At 34.9% G+C, this 12,773-nt stretch overlaps 1 protein-coding gene across 6 annotated transcripts in view; it reads left to right on the plus strand.

Moving 5' to 3' along the window:
* The window catches only part of SGCZ (sarcoglycan zeta), a 1,125,109-nt gene that overhangs the window by 587,085 nt on the left and 525,251 nt on the right, over positions 1–12,773 (plus strand). Inside the window, exon 1 of one of the 6 annotated variants that reach the window (XM_040490102.1) lies at positions 4,647–4,800. The exons of the other annotated variants lie outside the window; for them this stretch is intronic. The gene's annotated coding sequence lies outside the window, so the exon portion shown is untranslated. Of the gene's footprint in view, positions 1–4,646; positions 4,801–12,773 lie in introns of those variants that run through there. 6 annotated transcript variants of the gene reach the window in all.

Raw genomic sequence — 12,773 nt, forward strand, 5'->3', positions numbered from 1 at the left:
CTCACAATTCCTCTCAAAAAAGAACACTCCATGCAGCCCCTGGCAATCATTTGGGGTTGGCAATGGAATGAAGATGATTTGTCATTCTCTTCCATAGAAGTAAACCTGTGCCTTCCTTGATACAGAAAATGACATCCTAACATTATATTAACATTTTTGATATATGTTTCTTAGAAAAAAAAAGGATGACAAATGAGAGTAGTGTATTCTAAGGAAAGAGTAATAATAGTTTCTCAGGAAATAAGCCCTATGATTTCTCAGCTTTAGTTAGGCTGTATTGTTAAAGACATTGAATGACTTTTTGTTTTTGTTTTGTTTTGTTTTTACCATGGTAGCAATGCGAGAAGGTGAGATACATGGCTAGGCAATCTTATGTTGACAATAAGATCAGCAGGTTATGTGTAACTAAATCATTTCATCATATAGGCGTTGAATACTCGCAGTGTAGTTAAAAATTGAATAGCGTTCTGAGGAGCAACAAAGATAGCACTGGGGTCCTGACCTTAAAGAGATTAATCACTAAATAGAATAAAATTTCTCAGGATATAGTATTTATTTTATTTAAAAGCCCATAATATATAAAAACCTGCTATCACAGAAGAGAGGTAAATTGTACCGTATAGCTAACAAAGCTCATGTTCACGTCAAGGGCAAGAAAAATTCATCTAAACTCCATTTCTGCATCTTCCTCTCTCACATTTACATTTCTCTATATTTATGTAAGTGTCAATGAAAATTTAACATTTATTTTAAAAGAACCTAAAAGTTTTATAATAACCTTGTTTAAAATTCCATTATTGTTAAAAAAAAACCCTGTTAATTTGAAGCTAAAGTCAGAAGCCATTTCTTTTACATCTTTGTTTGCTAAACCTTCTTTAGTAGTATTTTTTAATGTTTATTTTGAGAGAGAGAGAGAGAGAGAGAGAATGTGCATGCATGTGTGAGAGGGGGAGGGGCAGAGAGAGAATCCCAAGCAGGCCCCATGCTGTCAGTGTAGAGCCTGACTCAGGGCTACATCTCATGACCAGGACAGCACGATCTGAATGATATCAAGAGTCAGACACTTAATCAACTGAGCCACCTAGGCACCCCAGTAATAGTTTTAAGCAAGTTAAAAATTGTTTTTGAATGAACAGAACTAAAATATCTATATGTGACAAGCTTTCCTTGACATTTTCACTTGTGCACGACCATGCTCATGTAACGTAACATCTCAGGTTCTCGGTGTTACCACTTATAAAATGAAGGTTTTGCCTTGTGTTCTTTCTGAAATTCTATGGCTGTGTTTGCTGAGTGTCTATTGTTTTCAAGGTATTTTTGTGGACCAAAAAGCCCACAGCTTTTCCCTAAAGCTGATGTATTCAGGAATCAAGGTTGCCTTGGCCCAGAGGCAGAGATACCTCACGGCCTAAGCATATACTCTAAGGCCACCTGTGCAAGAGTAGCCTTGACTTTATGCTCCATAAGAGCTTGGGTCCTGTATTTCCCCCAAGATATGTTAGGTCCCTTCCTAAAATCTCCTTGTGCTTGAAGTGTTTCTTGGCTTATGCATTGTTTTCTTTCCTTTCTGATTCTATTACTGCATGCCTACTATGTGATTTCCCAATACCCTATGACAACCGTGTCTTGCTTATTTGCTTTCGTTTTCTATACATAATGGATTCATTCCCCTTTATACTGTGCCTTCCCACATCCACCTCTTAGGGACTGGACTTTAGCTAAGAAATGGTGACTAGAAGATACCATTGACACATTTTAAATGAAGCGTTTGAAAAAAACTTAATTTCTAATGAGGGATATCATATTAATAGTTTTAATGCACAATTACAGTATGGTACAATAAGATACAAAAAATGTTGGTATAGAAGAACATAGGAAGGACAATCTCAGTCTACACAGGGACACTAGCTTCCAAGATTTGGACTTTATTGGACTCTTGAAATATAGTTAGGATTTTAATATACAAAACCTATATTAATTATTTAGGTTATGCATTGCCATTGACATTAGTAACTAAACCAAGTTTACCAAAGCATCATTCATCTATACAAGTCAACTTCATACCGTGTTGTGAGATAAATGTGAGTTAAAATCCATGCTCTTTTCATTTATTAGCTTTGTGACTTGGGATAATTTCTCCAAAGCAGAAAAATTGCTATATATTAGCATTATAGGGTTTTAAGGCTTAATTAAAAGGTATCTATAAATAAGTCTTCTAGCATAGGACCTGGAACATAAAAGGAACGCCATTTTCTCCATATTCCTCTCTAATACAGTACCAAGTATATCCTTATTGATGTTCTCAGATGTATCGTGTTAACGAAACAAAAACAAAAAACAAAACAACTGTACCTAATGAAAAAGATAACCTCAGTGAGGCTCAGGAACAGCTTTCGAAAACAGTCAAATAGCAGGTGCCATCCAGTAGGCTTAACATATCAGACTGGATTCAAGGAGGAATAACTGCTTTTGCCTTAGTGCATAAAAGGTATGTGTAGTGCCCAAAAAGTCATCTTTGTAGACAGTCCGTTAAGTATTTTCATATTCTTTCTCTAGTTTCAAATAGGAACTAATGCAATAATCTAAGTGTACAGTTCCCTTTATTTAACTTTAATAACATTCTAACCTAGTTTTCTATCTATAATTACACTCTCAAGGTATAAACCTTAGAGAAATCCTTTCACACATACACAAGGAAATATAGACGAGAATGCTTAATCAGTGTTTTCTTATAAGAAGGAAATAAAAGCCATCTCCATGTCCATCAAAAGGGTATTGAATTTATAAATTGAGGTATAGTCATAAATGAGATTAGTAGTGAAATGAATAAATTCTAGCTGCCCATAAAGCATGAATGAATCTCAGAATAACATTAGTAAAAAAATAATGTTGAAGAGGGATTATATATAGCACGATCCATTTTAAAAAGGTAAAAAAGCATATATTTTAATGATCATAGAGATGTATCTAGTACAAGCATAAAGAAATTCATGGGTAAGTTTATACTCAATTCATAATTGTAATTACTTTAAAGTTAAAGTGATTAGAAAAAGGTCATTAGAAGGCTTGAACTCTATTGTAAAGTTTTATTTTCTAAACAACGTGGTGGGTTATACGATTATTTAATTTTGTATGTGGTTGATGTAATCTATACTTAAATACAATAATTCAATTACTTTGAATTGTTTTTAAGCTTTGTACTTAAAAGTGATATAATACAAGGCTTTAATGTAAAAAGATGCATGCATGTATTTTTTTTAGTTAAATTCATAACACAGCAAATAGATGAAGGATTAAGAAGTATAAACCACTGGTTATAAAACAAATAAGTCACAGATTAAAACAACAAAGGGACTATAATCAGTAATATTGTAATAACTTTGATTAGTGATAGTTAGTACCCTTGTGGGAAGCATTTTGTAATTTATATAATTGTTGAATCACTATGTTGTACATCCGAAACTAATTATATGTCAATTATACATCAATGAAAATAATTAAAAACTTAAAATGCTTGTTTAAAAACATAAAATAAACTTCATACTTAAACCACCTTTAACATAAAATGATACATAGATGTGTTTTTAGCCAGGGTCCTACCCCAGCCAGTTACTTATTCCAGAGTGCAGACATGCTGTTGTTGTCTTGCCATGATACTCTTTGTCGGTTGATCAATAGATGTTGAATGCTAATAGATTACAGCTTTACTCCAGTGTGGAGACTTGCACCTGGCTGATGAGACTCTTCCTTATCGGGAAATGCCTGCCAAATTTGAGTCACTCACATTGGCAAGACCCTTAACTAATGGCTGAGTATAAAATTCTGACCTCATTTCCATGTGGAACAGTCTTTGTGGAGGTAGAGTCTAGTGAGGATGTTAAGTAGGCATCAAAGAAAAGATGATAGATTCCAGGTTTCAAAGTAGTATATAGAGCGATTTACATTTGTGAATTACCAGTATATATGTGTGAATAAAGCAATAGATGGGGAAACAAACAACATTGGGCTTTAGGTCAAATAAGGGGATTGGAGGCCAAACGAATGCAGAAAATCCAATAGGAATACAAGATGAGGCAGTGAGATAGAATGAGTACCAAGGGAGAATGATGTCTAGCAGGTGAAATAAAGAAACTGTTGAAGAAAGAATAAATACTCAGCAGGGCTAAGTGCTTCTAGTATACAGAGTTTTTGTTGTTGTTGTTGTTGTTTTTAATTAGAGATCTTTTATGTAATCACTGGTGACTTTTGAATATTTTGGTGAGGATTCCATTTGATAGGAATGAGGGTTAGAAGAAAATGTGAAGACTACAAAATAAACAGTTCTCTTGAAGTTTTGTTGTTGTTGTTGTTTAAGTTTTTGTTTGCTTATTTTCTCCCTATGAAGTGAAGCAGAGAATTGAGGCAGTATCTAGAGGAGAAAGTGAAGAGTGTGGAGTGAGGGGTCTTTGTCTTATAATATGGAAAAATGCAGCCTTTTATATGATTGTATGAGAGATTCTTTAGAGAAGGAACAGATGAGTCAGGGAGGGGAATGTTGTGAGAGATTTAGAAAGAAGAAAGATTAGAGATTTGTCTTATGGGCATAATCTGCTCATCCATTAAAAGAAGAAGAACACAGTTTATGGGTATAAATGAAAGTACTACTCTAGATTTAATGGAGTGAAAATTGAGAAGCTGTCTTCTGCCTTGTTCCCTTTTCTCTCCTGAGAGTGAAGACAAGAAGGAGATTGAGATTAGAGGAGAGAGGAAATTGTGAAAAGCTGGTTTGGCTGGTTGGAAGAATGAATTGACCAGAGAAAGGTGAGAGACCAGAAAGAGCGACCATGATATTTACAATCATGAAATTAATGTGAGTGAGACCAGTCTGGATGGTTGTGTGTCCTTTTATGACTACATTTACATGTAAGAATGCACATGCTAAATAAGCAGAGAATTGGATATAAACATAGAGGTGGTTTTGACAAGTGAGTACGAAAAACCAAGGATGGAACACGGGATCTACACAAGAGAGTGATTATAACAATAGGCATTGCATCTAAAACAAGTCAAGTTCGATATGAGGATGAAGTAATGTGATGGTTTAATCATTGGATTGGAGTGCCAGAGAGAAGACCCTTTGAGAAGTGGTTAGCCTAAAAGTTAAGGGGAAGTGGTCAAAGGGAGGGAGGTTTGACACTGAATTATGGAGAGGATGAAGATTTTCTCCGTGACAGGGTTCTTTGTATGATCATGTTACTGAACAAACAGACCAGTTAGGGTAAAGAACAAAATCATTGGAGCAGAGGGCTAGAGTCTGAGGTGCTAGGATATTATAAAGATAACACATAGATATGTGGATATTGAAATCAAGAATTAATTCAGTATAATGGTGGAGAGAGAAAAAGTGAGCCTAATGCTAAAATTTTTAAGTCATTGGACAGGGAGGGATGGATATCCTAGAGTTCCCAAGTGATTACAGCAAGGGGATCAAAGCCTTTTAGAAAATTTCTTTCAAGAAACATAAATAAAATGATACAAAGTTAGAAGGATACTAGCAATTAAGCAAATATTTGTAACAAATATCACAAAGTCTTGATAAAATTAATATATAACAGACATACAAACCAGCAAGGAAACATTAAATCTTATTATTAAAATATGCAGATTTAAACAAATACAGTAAAAACTTGGATTGTGCCTAACTTGTTCTGTAAGTGTTCTGCAAGGTGAGCGAACATTTCTCATAAATTTTAACTTGATAAATGAGCGATGTCTTGCGATACAAGTAGCACATGACCCTGAACATCACATGATCACAACTGAGCCAATTGTTCTTCTCTCTCTCTCTCTCTCTCTCTGTCTCTCTGTCTCTATATCTGTCTCTCGCTTGCTGCCAGACTGTGGGTGATCATCTCCCATGCTCAGATGCTTGGTCTCAGGCTATGGTGTTTGGCAGAAATCAGTGATTTTTTCAGAATGTTGGAAGGTGCCCACAAGTGGCACTAATGTATTTTTTGTCATTTCAAAGCACCTATGGACGGTCCTTTGCTTTTCTATACAAGAGGAAGCTTAGGAATGCTTTGCTTCATTCTAGGTCAGGCTGCCTGCACATATAGACCCTTTCCTCTGCTGCCTTATTGCCAGTTACATTCAATACAATATGTGACAAGAGTTTATTAATACTGTACTGTAGTCAACATCATGCGAGCGTATACAATGGTCCCCATGCAGAGAAAGATTCCATTGAGGCAATAGATAGCAGTCCTACACAATAACCCTTCTCTCTTTTCTCCCTCACACCAGCCATGGAGGTTTTCAAAAGTAAGTTCAGGTTCATTTGTTTATTTTTCTTTATATTTTGAATTTCTTTTTATTTTGTATTATATTACAGTATTGTAATAATTTTTACATGAATATTTTTGGGTTGTGGAACAAATCATCTGAGTTTCCATTATTTCTTATGGGGAAATCGCTTTGCTATACAAATGCTTTGGTTTACAAGCATGTTTCTGGAATGAATTATGCTTGCAAACCAAGGTTTTACTGTAATTCAAAGAATCAGTATAAGTCACTAATTATATGAGAAAAATACCTCACCTTGAAATGAGATAAAATCAACATTGTTACCTGTAAAATTACCAAAACATTTAAAATGATAATTGTCAACATTTTTCCAGCTTCATTGAAATGGACACTGTTATCTGAGGTTGGCCATTGTATAACATTTTAAAAATCAATTTAGTGATATACAGCAAAAAAAAGTCATGACTTTTGCCCTGTCTCCAGTAATGTCTCCACAACAAGCAAACAAACAAAAAACAAAACTAAAAAACAAAAACAAAAGAAAACAAACAAACAAACAAAAAACAGTGGTTCAGACAAAGATTTGTGTTCAAATGTATTCCTTAAAGTATTCTTTACAATGCAGGAATAATTGGAAATAATATAAAGCTCAGAGATGGCCATGCCAGAAGGGATCCTTCTGTTAGGAATTTACTCTTGAGACCTCTAAAGTTAGAAAAACCGAAACGTGACTGCATAGTTTTACTGTTATGCATTGTGGTATTCCTACTTGAGTCAACCGTGGACAAGAAAGTGCAGTACAGAGAAATGTAAATCACAGTTCCCCAGCCCATTTTCTTGGGAAGGAACTTGCATCTGTATAATCTGTTGATTGAATTATTCATACCTGCATACTGCCTTAGTACTTTTACTCTCCCACTCTAATTTTAAAATCTTTGCGCTTCTATAAGTCCTTCGTCTAGGGTAGTATAGTGCCATGCCCCAAAGAATCTTCACGAATGCTTATTACTGAATGCCTTGGTTGAAAAATTAACTAGTGGCTCTCTCATAAAGCCAGGTTAGTTAGGAGTGTGCACTTGGAACTTGTTAAATTTAAATTCTTTTAACATATTCTACAAATGTCTATGAGCAAGTCATGGCAGCTTATAGTTTAACTTTTGAAAATGTTGTAATATTAGACAATACTACAGTCCACAGCCATTTATTAGTTGTTCTGAATCTGTTACCTAATGTCTAATCTGTTACCTTGACTTAGATTTCAGGATTTCCAAAACACTATGGATGACATAGTGGTTTTTTTTTTTTTTCAGGCAATTTATTTTTACTGAAGTACATCAAGGATATTCTACACTGATCACTTAATGTTTCCAAAGTTACTACAGTTACTGCAGTGCAAGGATACTCTGGGTCAATCTGTAGAGAAGAAGAAAATAAACAACAGGCATTTCATTACCCCAAATTTCCATAACCTTTTATAATCATTTAAGCCATATCAAATTATCTACTCATGAAAAATTAGAATAATATGTGTATTTGATACGTCAAAATGTTAATCATCCTAAATAAGAGTTTCAAGTTTTTATTATAAAGTGGTAGCATTTTCTTTTATCAGATATGCTTCGATACAAATGAATCTATCCCTTCCTTCATATTTTCTGTGGAATACTTTCTATTGTAGTGTTGTCCCATGTGCAGGGCAGAAAGAGGTTAATGCAAAGCTTTCCACTTCTGCCAAGAGTTCATGGTCTAATTGGGCAGGCTCTAAAATGTTTTGCTGGAAGCCAGTCATAAAAGGGCTGCATCTGGGGCTATCAATCCATTAAATGAAAGGCTTACAAATACTGCAGAGTATATTTTCACCCATCATTATGACAGATACTAAATGAGATAAAGACCACAACCTGTCTTGAGGATTCAAAGTCCATCTGTCTGAAGGTGGCAGGTTTTATTCCTCTCATTATTTAATACTGCACACTGATGAACCGGAGGGCCAAATGCTGCCCGTTTCTATGGTGTCTTCTTGAACATGACTTTGCCATTCATTTTGAGTAGGTCTGCAATTTTTCCTACATACTAGACAACTAAATTTTTTTCTTCAGTCTGACTGATGTAGAGTATAGGCATCTGCTATGCTAACATAGCAGAGTTGCATTTTAAGAAATGTGAACAACTATGAGAACATTTTAATTTTCTGCTCACTGAGGCTCCACTCTTGTTTTTTCCATCAGCTATTGTAGATAAAATTTCTTGTCTTATTAATTTTATCCTGAAAGCATTATACAAGGCCAAATCATAGAATATTCAAAGTGGAGGGTGTTTTAGAAGCTGAGCATTTGAATACCTTTACTATCTAGAAGAGGGATGATGCTACAAGCAGATAGGATTTGCTCAGGGCCAGTCAGCTACTCACTGATGGAGTTTTGCAGGGTCTGAGAGTGGCCATTGGGCTTTCAATCCACTGTTTCAGTATGTCAGACATGTTGTGTCATTATAGTTCTATCTGTGGACCAATTCCTTTTTCTCTTCCAGATGTTTGTCAGTATACAATGTGTGTGTGTGTGTGTGTGTGTGCGCGCGCGCGCTCGTGTGTGCATGTGCACGTATAGTATGTATTTACATATATGTGAGTACACACACATACACACATAAACTGAAATATGTATGCAGTTGTTCTGATGTCTTACAAGATGTAGATGTACCTTGACTTTGAGGAAATATCTAGTCTATATTATAAAAAAAAATAAATTGCTGCTATTTTGAAATGACTTGCATTTAATCTTGCCTGAAGGGCTTTAAATAAAGGGTAATGAATGACAGTGGTTCTGCAGGAGAAAATAGCCTAGTGGGACACATGAAAGAGTAGAACTAATCCCAGTTTCATTCATCATCATTATTAATGTTAATAAAATTTTCAGGTGATAATAAATTAGGATGGAAAGCAGACACAAATGAAGCCATTTTTATGTTGCAAAAAGTTAGATGAAGTAGCATACAATAACTTGTTATTAAAAAAGTCTAAAATGAGAAAATGAATCATTTACTAATCAGGATAAGTAAATATCTTATTTTTTCCCACACTCAATTTCCATTGAGTTTTCAATAATGAAATATAACAATGTAAATAATATAGTAGGCCCACAACAATTTTTTAAAGGAAAAAGGGGCTTAAATTAGAATATTAAGGGTCTCTTTCTCATATCAGTAAACACCGAATTATTAGAGTCCACATCATCTTAAAATGTGTACACACATATGCACATGCACACATGAATACACATCCATGTGTATTTTTGTTTTAATGTGAGAAGTAACCAATGTACACGCAGTGCTTAAAAGAAAAAAGGCTAGTAAATAGTATATTCAGAGAAAACTATCCAGAGTATTAGATAACACACGATACCTATACGTACAAAAGCCTTTTATTAATATAGTCAACATGTATTTATATAATTTTACAACTTACTGGGATTTTTATAAATATTGTATTGTTTGATCATCCCGACTGACTTATGAGATTGTTTGGGCTGAACGTCCCTGGAGTTAAGGGATTGTGTAGCTAGAGAGTGACAAATCTATAAACTCAGATCTTGTGCGTCTTATTCTTTTCACATTAGTGTTTCTTCAGGTCTGTCTGCTCTTTGGGCCAGTAGAATCAACTTCCTCCAAACACTGCTTTAAAATGAAAGTTCTTGGACTCTGAGCCCACACTCTGAGGGGGGTGGGTTAGCCAGCTGTATTTTAAAAAGGTTGCCAATTGAGTCTGATGCTCTCAAGTCTGACACTGCTGTCTTATTAAATAATGATCCAAGCATCCAAATTCAGCCTATTCCCTTGAAGGAGGTGGTTGTGACTCCGAGGAGGAAATCCAATCCAATGTGAGATGTTCCAAAATGTAATAGGTTCCGATAAAGGATCATTTCTCAGACACAATATGACTGATTTTTCACCATTTGTCATCTGCAGCTTTTCTTACTTTGATGTAAGAGGCCTCTCAGTATTTTGAAAACATACTCTCACCATTATAAGCATGCTTTCCAAGTTAAAAATCCGTACATACAATGTGAGGACAAAAGAAAAACACTTTTTTTTTTCTTGGAGAGCACATGTATTAGTTTCCTATTGCTGCTATAACATATTATCAAAACCTTAGTGGCTTAAACAGCACAGATTTATTCCCTTACGATCCAGGGAATCTGAAGTCTAAAATCAAGATACCAGTGGTTCCGTGTTTCTCCTGGAGGGATAAGGGGAGAATCCATTTCCTTGTCTCTTTCAGCTTCTAAACTTGGCCTCCATCCCTTGGCTAGTGGCCTTTTCCTCAAATCACTCGTTCTGTCATATCTCACATCGGCTACTACTAACTCTGATCTTCCTGTTTCCCTTTTATAACAAGCCTTGTGATAATCCAGAATCTCCCCATCTCAAGACCCTTAATTAAATCCCCTCTGCAAAGTCTCTCCACCGTGTAAGGCAAAATATTCAGAGGTTCTAGGGATTAGAACATGGACATATTGGGGGAGGGAGGGAATTATTCAGCTTACCATACCGGGGCAGATGTAATTGATACTATTTACATGTCAAAGTACATATCTAACTGCACCATGCCAGAGGCAATAGAAACAAAGAAAGTGCTGTAGATTCATGTATTATAGACCTCACACATGGGTTAAATTGATCATTGAAATACAGAATGACAAATGGATTCGGAACCATTGGGTTGGGGAGCACAGAAGGACACTTACCATGTGGTACTGTCATTGTTTTTCTACTAGTCTGTCTGTCTTTGTAAATTCTGAGAACCTTTAAGGCACAACCTCCTTCCCTTCAATAATTTTGCAATCTCTGAGCCCATTACAGTGCTGACACACAGTAAGCACTCAGTAAAATTTAGTTGAATATCATTGTGACATAAAATGAAATTTTTCTATGAAGAGTCCTGAAAGTTTTGCTAAGTCAGAGAAATTTCATGACTACTAATATTGGATTTGTTTGAAAGTTTTTTAAATAGACTTTGCTGCTTTTTATAATAAAGTAGTGAAATATGCCATGTTTTTAAGACTCAATAATATGTATGAGATATATCAAGGCAGATGGCAGAAAATAGACCCATAAAACTCAGAAGAGATAAACCTTCTATAATTAAGAAAGAAATGAATCAATTAATATGTCAATTGAAAGTAACATTCTGAATATGAATTCTAACATAGTTGAAAACTATGGTGGTAAGAAATAATACTGGATTATAGGATGTACCCTTGAGTTCTGAAATTGGTATTGTCATGAGCACATGAGCACATCTAATCAAGAAGAATATTTCATGATTCTTCATTGTTACACATTTATTTGGAGGCATGTCAGATATCCATCGGTTCTAACTCCCTCAGATGTCGCACCAGGAATCTAAGGCTTGCAGGTAATATGTAATCTGAATTATGTTTAAATGAATAAGTGAGAAAAAAGCGATTTGTCGTAACCTTCCCGATCAGATTAATGGCACAGCCAAAACTTGTATTGCATTAGCATTTTTTTTTAAGTTTGGCTACCTTTTGTCAGATGATATAATGGCATAACAATATTTAGACCACAGATTTTATTGCCCCTTTGCAGACCATTGTTCCAATAACTTTTCAGTAGTACTGGCATCATAGGAAGAACATTGTATACCTCAGCTGTTGTCCTCCTGTGGCTGCAGTGAAGTCCCTGTAGTAATCTGATTGTATCGACTTAGCAAGAAAGTGGAATTATAATTGACAACATAAAGTCAAGCAAATTGCACTATCAGAAGACACATGCTGACTTCAGCCCCATTGACATGAATGTCAAAAGTACTTTTTTAATGGCTAAAGTTTGCTTTCTCTGAATTATTTAGCTTTCAAACATTAAAATTGTGCAGGAAACAATGTTTTGAGTTAACTCTTTGAATTTTATTCCTCACTGCTCTACTTCCAGAGTGAAATGCTTTAGAAAAATGTTGATGGACTTTATCAATATCCATTTATGCTAACGTCTTACCAGATCCATAAAGTATGAATTCAAGTATAAAAAATAATCATTGAAATGCTTGCATCACAGACTCTGATTCTATTTCATGTATTATTTCCCTTTGGGAGAGAATGAGTCTTTTCTGTATTTTGAATGTATATTCTAAATATTGTTGTACTTTTTAAATTAAGCTTATATACTTCGATTAATAGCTAGGCTGGAATATATAAAAGCTCAGTATGTCAGTATTATAATATGAAATAGAGGAATAACCTATCAACTGGTTTACCTAAGGGGAGCCTGGATTATTAAAATTAGGGATTTTAGTAAAACGTTATGTTTACTTTGAAAATAGACCTGCCTTGCAGTCCTCAGGGGAGTTAGGGAAACAGCTGAAACTTGTAAAAAAGAGGGGACCATGATCACAGAGTTCCAATTTGATAGGGATTTCATTTGACATTATGAAAATAATTATATTCCTTTTATTTATTCAGTTATTATTCATGTAG

Source organism: Herpailurus yagouaroundi, unplaced genomic scaffold (assembly GCF_014898765.1).
Source record: "Herpailurus yagouaroundi ecotype Mexico unplaced genomic scaffold, PumYag 181, whole genome shotgun sequence".
In the NCBI taxonomy this organism is placed as follows: Eukaryota; Metazoa; Chordata; class Mammalia; order Carnivora; family Felidae; genus Herpailurus; species Herpailurus yagouaroundi.